This window comes from Schistocerca nitens, chromosome 1 (genome assembly GCF_023898315.1).
Source record: "Schistocerca nitens isolate TAMUIC-IGC-003100 chromosome 1, iqSchNite1.1, whole genome shotgun sequence".
NCBI lineage: Eukaryota > Metazoa > Arthropoda > Insecta > Orthoptera > Acrididae > Schistocerca > Schistocerca nitens.
This window is the reverse complement of record NC_064614.1, coordinates 133,302,974-133,311,886: the sequence shown is the minus strand read 5'-3', so window position 1 is coordinate 133,311,886 and position 8,913 is coordinate 133,302,974. Positions and strand designations below refer to the sequence as shown.

General features: G+C 44.8%; 1 protein-coding gene across 1 annotated transcript in view; it reads left to right on the top strand.

Annotated features, from left to right (window-relative positions):
• Positions 1–5,843: 5,843 nt before the first annotated feature.
• The window catches only part of LOC126213416 (uncharacterized), a 156,728-nt gene continuing 153,658 nt past the window's right edge, over positions 5,844–8,913 (top strand). Inside the window, exon 1 of the mRNA XM_049941463.1 lies at positions 5,844–5,992. The gene's annotated coding sequence lies outside the window, so the exon portion shown is untranslated. The remainder of the gene's footprint in view (positions 5,993–8,913) is intronic.

Here is an 8,913-nt window from a genome sequence, read left to right as displayed (position 1 = left end):
ACACTGTGTCCTTCTACGATCACTCAACGACGATGTTCTCCCGTACACTATAAAGTGTCATCAGCAAACAGTTGTAGACTGCTGCTCACCCTACCAATCAGATCATTTACACAAATAATAATAATAACAATAATAATAATGATGCGCGGCGATGAACTGCTCATAAATTGCTCTTCATACAGGTGGTGAAAGAAAATGCAAAATTGTAAATTTCTGCCGATGGATGAATGTATGCTGCTGCATCCCGATTTCACCGCGCATTCAACAGGGGACATGTCGGTACCAGGGTATTAAGTCTTTGCGAATTTCATTCCGGGTACTCAGATAATAACTATGCCTCGCAGACAGGCCCGTGAACAATGCACGCAGATGTCAGCATTTGAGAGAGGACGTGTAGCTGGGCTCAAAGAACCCAGTTGGAGTAATCGGAGAATCGCTCGACATTTGGATAGGAGCGATGCCACTCTTCGACGATGTTGGCAGGACTGGGTGAACCGTGGTCGAACACTGCGTCAAGAAGGAAGAAGAGTACCGAGCAATAGTCCGATAGCCATTCAGATGCCCGGATTCATCATCACCGTCTGTCCGACGTGGAACTGGTGCTCCAGTAACCACAAGGACCATTAATAGGCTGCTCACAGAAAGGGGGTTGAGCTCACAGTGCCCATTACGCCGACTACCATTGACCTCTCAACACCAACAAGCCCGTTTCCAGTGGTGTCGGGCACATTAGGTGTGAAATCTCATTGATTGGGGTAGAACTGTTTTCAGTAATGAGTCCCGCTTCGAGAGCCCGGATGACCAGTGAAGGCGTGTCTGGGGACGCCCTAGACAGCGGTGGGATACCAACCTGTTTGTCTTTTGCCAAATGGCCCGACAGCCATGAATGATGGTCTGGGGTGCCATTTCCTTTCATAGCAGGACCCGTTTGATTGTCATACGTGGCATCCTTACAGCACAGCGGTACATTGATGATATTCTACACCCTGTTTTGGTGCCCTTCATGTAAAACCTTCCTTGGCTGACATTTCGACAAGATAGTTCCCGTCCTCACACAGCGAGAGTTTCTACTGCTTGCCTCCGTGGTTGCAGAACCTTACCTTGACCAGGAAGGTAGCTAGACCACTCCGCAATTGACAACGTTTGGCGCATTATGGGCAGGGACCGCTAACCAGATCGGCATTTTGACGATGTACCTACATGCCAGCTGGACAGAACTGGACGCGACACCTCTCAGGAGGACATCCAATAACTCTATCCATCAATGCCAAGCCAAATAACTCCTTGCATAAGAGCCAGAGGTGGTCCAACAAGTTATTGACTTGCTCAATAACTTGTAAGATGGCTATTTCTTGATGCTTTAAATATTTGAAGCATTGTGGTCAGAGAGCAGTTGTTAGGTAACAGTATCTGCGTCTCGGTGGCAGCACTGCGGATTCGTAGAAACTTTCACAGTCAGCAGTCGGTGGCTGCGGTTTGCAGCAGGCGGATTTTTTGTTGAGTGTACAGTATAATGCATGGGTACATTTCTGGAACTATGTGAATTGCGGATTCATTACTTGGAGGTATGATGACTCAGAACAATGACTGGAGAGCTCGCTACATTAAAAAGGTTTTGAAATGAAGGACAAGGTAATATTTGATGAGGTAAAAGATTTATTTTTATTTTTGTAGACTTGTGTCGTTGGTCCGCTTCACCCTCGCCACAGTCGAATTTTTGATAATTATTCCATTGGTTGATCTTCTGACTTAATTTACTGTACAATGAAAGTTTTTAGATTAAACATCCGCCAGGTTAGCCGAGAGCGCTAATGCGCTGCTTCGTGGACTGGGGTAGGTGCGCCGGCCCCGGATCGAATCCGCCCAGCGGATTACCGACGTGGGCCGGAGTGTTGGCCAGCCTGGATGTGGTTTTTAGGCGGTTTTCCACATCCTGCTAGTTGAATACCGGGCTGGTCCCCACATCCCGCCTCAGTTACACGACACACAGACACTTCCGCACCCTTTCATGGTTTACACTAGACGCAGACAGCTGGGGTACACTAATTCCTTCCTGGGGGGTATAGGGTGGCGGCAGGAAGGGCATCCGGCCACCCCTTTAAATTAACCTTGCCAAATCCACTGTAACCACACTGACCCTGCGACCATTGCGGGACAAAGGCGCAAGTGAAAGAAAGAAAGAAAGAAAGGAAGGAAGTTATTAGATTAAACGCATTTTCGTATTAGAGTCTATAATTGTCTCCTTTCATAAGTTTCTTCCTAACTGAAATTTATGAACTTAAAGGTCGAGTCATGTGTTTCATTGGCATTCTGTATCAAGATTATGAACCCAGTTTCCCTTGACCAACAATAGTTAGTTTTTACCAGTGTTTTTTTAGTTGTTGCCGAGTCTTGCTGTTTCTGCCATTATTTAATTATGTGGGTGAGATTCATAACACGTGATTGTTTCGTTTCCTTTGCTCAATGTTGGTTCTCTCAGTGCCGTAAGTCAGTGCAGAAAATTTCGTGTGTTTCTGGTTACGTTCTCATACAGGTCGACATTACAGCCCTTTTTCAGTTTATTTTTTTATTTTTATTTATTTATTTATTTATTTATTTATTTTTTTTGATACGGTTACTTTTGTTTCAAATAGTTCGCACAGACCAAGTCTACTGAGCGTGAAATTATTGGTTTGCTTATTTGTTTACTTATGAATGAGATCGTTTTTCACACACACTCAGCATTCTTTTGATTTCGGCTTTGAGCTCAGTAACACGTTTCGGTCGTCAGTTCACATTTCCAGGTTTGTATTTACTATAACGCACACAAAATTAAAGGTTTCTCACTTACAACTCTTTCTCTTCAACAAATCATCCGATTTTTCTGAAACAGTAATCATTTGCTTGTTTGTACTTGTGCATAACACCTGGCGATTTCCGTCTCATTCGGATAATTCTTTCGTGGTGCGTCGTTTTTTCTCCTTTTTTTTCTTAGGGTGTATGTATACAGGGTGAGTCACCTAACGTTACCGCTGGATATATTTCGTAAACCACATCAAATACTGACGAATCGATTCCACAGACCGAACGTGAGGAGAGGGGCTAGTATAATTGGTTAATACAAACCATAAAAAAATGCACGGAAGTATGTTTTTTAACACAAACCTACGTTTTTTTAAAATGGAACCACGTTAGTTTTGTTAGCACATCTGAACATATAAACAAATACGTAATCAGTGCCGTTTGTTGCATTGTAAAATGTTAATTACATCCGGAGATATTGTAACCTAAAGTTGACGCTTGAAACCTCCGACGTTCAGTTGCGTGTTGCAACAACCACGGGCGACGGTCGACGAGCAGCATCTGCAGGGACATGTTTACGATGACGACCGTGTTTACGAGTGTGGCTGTAGTGCACTGTTGTGGTTTGGTCTAGCTGTCGCAGTGTCCGATGGAGCGCTTGCTGCTACTGTTATTCTGCATTCGTCTCCGCACGCAGACCAACTGTAGTACACCGTGTTACCAGACGTCTGTGATAGTGTAGTGTTGTAGGAACTCTGACCATGGTGTATTAGAACTCTGAAAAGGCGGAGATGATACTCATCTATGGCGAGTGTCGACGAAATGCAGCTGAAGCCTGCAGGGTGTATGCAGAACGGTACCCGGACAGAGAGCATCCAACGTGCCGCACATTGCAAAACATCTACCGCCAACTGTATGCAACAGGTATGGTCGTAGCACGCAAACGGGTCCGTAACAGGCCCGTCACAGCAGAAGCGGGTGCAGTTGGTGTGTAGCTGCTGTTGCCATGAACCCACACATGAGTACACGGGACATTGCGAGAGCCGGTGGACTGGGTCAAAGTAGTGTCATGCGCATACTGCATCGTCACCGATTTCACCCGTTTCATGTGTCGCTACATTAGCAATTACATGGTGATGACTTTAATCAACGAGTGAAATTCTGTCAATGGGCATTAACAGAGAATGCGTTGCAGTTCTACCTGTTTACCGATGAAGCGGGTTTCACAAACCACGGGGCAGTGAATCTACGGAACAAGCATTACTGGTCCGTGGACAATCCTCGCTGGCTCAGACAGGTACAGCGACAGCGACCGTGGACTGTAAATGTATGGTGCGGAATCATTGGCGACCACCTCATTGGTCCTCACTTCATTGCAGGGGCCCAAACAGCTGCAACATACATCGCGTTTCTACAGAATGATCTGCCAACGTCGCTCGAAAATGTCCCACTGGAAACGCGTCGACGTATGTGGTATCAGCATGATGGTGCACCTGCACATTCCGCAATTAACACTAGGCTGACCCTTGACAGGATGTTCGACGGGCGTTTCATAGGACGTGGAGGACGCATAAATTGGCCAGCCCGTTCTCCTGATCTTACACCTCTGGACTTCTTTCTGTGGGGTACGTTAAAGGAGAATGTGTACCGTGATGTGCCTACAACCCCAGAGGATATGAAACAACGTATTGTGGCAGCCTGCGGCGACATTACACCAGATGTACTGCGGCGTGTACGACATTCATTACGCCAGAGATTGCAATTGCGTGCAGCAAATGATGGCCACCACATTGAACATCTATTGGCCTCTCATGTCGGGACACACTCTATTCCACTCCGTAATTGAAAACGGAAACCACGTGTGTACGTGTACCTCACCCCTCATGGTAATGTACATGTGCATCAGTGAAAAAGACCAATAAAAAGGTGTTAGCATGTGGACGTAATGTGTTGTTCCAGTCTCTTCTGTACCTAAGGTCCAACACCGTTCCCTTTGGATCCCTACGTAATTCGGTGCTCTCCGATACACACGATCGAACAGCGGAGGAGTGGTACTCAAGCGTCAACTTTAGGTTTCAATATCTCCGGATGTAATTAACATTTTACAATGCAACGAACGGCACAGATTACGTATTTGTTTATGTGTTCAGATGTGCTAACAAAACTAACGGGGTTCCATTTTAAAAAACGTAGGTTTGTGTTAAAAAACATACTTCCGTGCATTTTTTTATGGTTTGTATTAACCAATTACACTAGCCCCTCTCTCACGTTCGGTCTGTGGAATCGATTCGTCAGTATTTGATGTGGTTTACGAAATATATCCAGCGGTAATGTTAGGTGACTCACCCTGTATACGGAACCAGAGGCGCCTTTCACACTTTCCTAGGGCAATCCTGGCGATGCCCTTGTCTCTGATTAGCACTCACCGTCGCGGACAGGGTTCAGGGTTCTTTTACTTTGAATCTCTGGGAGCCACTAATAGATCTGGGAACCTATTCCGTAGGCCCGGCGCTTCGTTAACAGTATGCAGTGGAGCAGCGATGGGTTAGTTACTGATGCAGAAAGAAATTAATTGGGATGCAGACTAGTAGAGAGGTACCGTGACACCATACGGGCTCTCACATTAAGGTGGCGTAAGGCCATAGCACTGAACGGAGATTACGATCAAAAATAGGATTTTATAGCCAAAGAATTGGGAAACAATACGACGTATTTAAATCACGAATAAAACCATTCTGTTTTGACAGAAAAAATGTGTTGAATTACTCATTGAATGGTCCTTGAAGTAATCCTCTGACGCTCAGGATTTTATTCGCCGTGTAAGAAGCGTTATGCCTAGAATCTCCGGCTCCTCTAAAGACGGGGATTCCTGGAGATAATGCGCCTTAGTGGGGGTGGGGGGGGGCGGTAAGATGGGGTGACGACGCGGGTTAGGGCAGGCCGCAAATCTTGCGTTGGTGTCTGATTTACGATTGTTTTTGTTTTCCCCACAGTGCTCCGCGGCAACCGCTGCTCTCTGCAGGATCAGAAGCGTCCCACTCGCCATACACATAGCTGGTTGGTCGTAGCTGCCACGGCGAATCGTACGACGAGGTGTCCACCACAGATACGCTTGGTCGGAGCCATGTAGTTTATGCGCGCGTCATACAGCACTGTACTGAAGACCGTTTCATCTGTCTTTCTCTACTACGCAAACTATTGAGAAGGGAAGGTATGTAGACTGAGTAATCATTTCGCTTTGTTCCTTGCTTCACATCAGCGACTGTTTCTAGAGTGAATAATGGTTTCAATTCGGATGGAATATCATGAAATAAATTAGCCGTTGATTCATTAATTTAACCAACGCATCATTTTCACAGAATATGGAGGTACAACAAGAGTAATACAATCATACAAATGTTAATCTTTTGTGGCTGAAATTGAATTTGTACAGGTTTTTGAGATGTTAAGACAGTAATAGTTTCTGATTTTACTGTTGTATGGAGCCACAGTCATATAAAACTTTCTGAAAGATGTAACCGCCATTTAACTGTTTCATTTAACAATCTAGATTTCGGCCTTAGGCCATTATCAAGTATTACAACTGCAACAGATCAAAGCACAATAAAAGTACAAGTATCAGAAAAATAGCAGGGCGAAGTTCAATCAAGGTATGGGCTGCATGATTTGTTCTCCTACTTACATATTATAAATCATTAGACTTACGTAGAATGCAAGTCATCGGCAAAAGATGTATCTTCGATTATATAAACCAATTTTGTCGAAAGTAAATTCGAGAAGACTTGTGTAATATGCTAATTTACTGGCAATGAGCACGACTCAGTTGATATTACACAAATGTTCTCGCATTTACTTTTGATAAAATTGGTTAATATAATCGAAGATACATGTTTTGACGATGACGCGAGTTCTAGTCAAGTCTAATGATTTATAATACGTAAGTAAGAGAACATATCATGCACCCCATACATTGATTTAACTTTTTTCCCCTGCTATTTTTCTGATACTTTGTCTGATACTTGTACTTTTATTGTGCTTTAATCTGTTGCAGTTGTAACACTAGATAATGGCCAAGTTCGAAATCTATGTTATGAAATAAAACAGTCAAACGATGGTTATATCTTTCAGAAATATAATAGTTTCCTTTAAATACAGTTATTAGATTTTCATACCGAGATATTTCTTTTTAATTTCTCTATTTTTCTACACAGTTGGAAGTGAGACACATACCATTACTGAGAAGAAAGGTGAAGCATTCAAAGGGAAGGAGGATACAAAGTGAGACTCCATGGGTTGAAGGGTGTGTAATGTTATTTCAATGACTACAAAATCGAGTTAATGATGAAAAGAACTTGGTGGTGTGAGCCCACTTGTCAGTATGAAGTTGCACCCTCTGGGGCTTGAATCCATGCACTGATTCGTTTGTGCACTGCTTCATAAAGCCATTGTATCTTCTCCTGAGGCAAGCTGGCCCACGAGTGTTGTCATTCGTCGTTTATGTCCTGGACACTGGTGCTGGGACAGAGTTGACATCCGAGCTGATTCCACATATTTTATACCGGGAATACATCTTGCTGGCCAAGGGAGTACCACAACATATGTAGACAGGTCACAGAGACACGTGCCCAATGTCCTGTGGGAAAATGCCACCACTGCCGCATGAGACATAGCGTACAAGGACATCCGTCCGTGTCGTACATTTGTGCCATCGTCCGCCTCTGGTGGCTGAGTGGTCATACTTAATGGCCCAGGTTCGATTCCCGGCTGGGTCGGAGATTTTCTCCGCTCAGGGATTGGGTGTTGTGTTGTCCTTGTCATCGTCATTTAATCTCCATCGACACCAAAGTCGCCGAATTGGAGTCAACTCGAAACACCGAAAGACTTGCACCAGGCGACCGGTCTACCCTACCGGAGGCCCTAGCCACACAACATTTCCATTTGTGCCATCCGAGTTCCCTCAATCATTACCAGCTGAAGACACATTCAGTACTTCCCCACAACATGATGCCTGGAGTAACACCACTGCGCGTCTCCAAACCATTGGAAGAACGGGGCCTTTCTCCAGGACTCCACCATACTCGCCGACGACAGTCACCCGGTGCAGAGCAGAACCGCGATTCCTGGCTAAAACACATTGCGACGCCAATCGTCAGCAGTCCGTGTTTCACAGCATGAATTAAAACATGGCCGTTTGTGCCGCGGTGGTATCGACAGCCTACTCATCGATGGTAATCCCCTACTAGTCCTTTCGTATTCTGATGGCAGCCTAAGCATTAGACTATAGCTCACTATTCCAGCGCTGCTAGTCTCTGGCCAATGGTGCGCGGTGACGCAGAGTGCTGCAGGGGTGTGGAAACTTTTTCTCAGATGGCAGGCGCAGATGTGCTTGATGCACGCACACTACGGTGATCCTTCCTGTCACTCGGTCCACTGCGAAAACCGAACGCCCCACAAATCTGGATGTTGCGCTATTCGACCAGTCGGCCAAATGGAGACTCACACTGAGGCCCCCTTCAGACTCTGTTACATGCTGCTAACGATGTCTCACACGAGTATGCGGGAACTCCGTGTCCTTCACAGTGGTCAGTTAACATCTGAAATCGCTCACTCTCCCTTGTATACCCTAGTAACAGGCCTGGCAACTACAATAAACACGAACAACGCTAACGCATTTAGTGGCTGTTCTACCTGTCACAGAGAATTGCAACTCTAATCAAATACTTACATGTTGATGGTGTGTATGTGTATGAAGTTACAGCTGTTGGACAAAATATGTGAAAGCACAGAGAGAAATTCGTGCTCAAACATAGCATAGAGCTAAGTGAATTCGAAAGAGGACAAATTGCTGGTGCTCGTACAGTGGGTGCTTCCATATCCAAAGTAGCTGAAATGTTTGTTGTTTCAAGAGTCAGAGTATCGAGAATCTATATCGCATTCAAGGAAAGCGGAAAAACATCATTCGATAAGTCGCAACGTGGACAAAAGTGTGTTCGGAGTTATCGTGACAGACAGTTATTGAAGTGTATCGTGAGAAAAATACGAGGGCTATTCAGAAAGAAGGGAATGTTTTGATAGAAAAAAACTAAAAATACATTTTATTACATACACCTGAAAGAGCGAGCGACTGACATA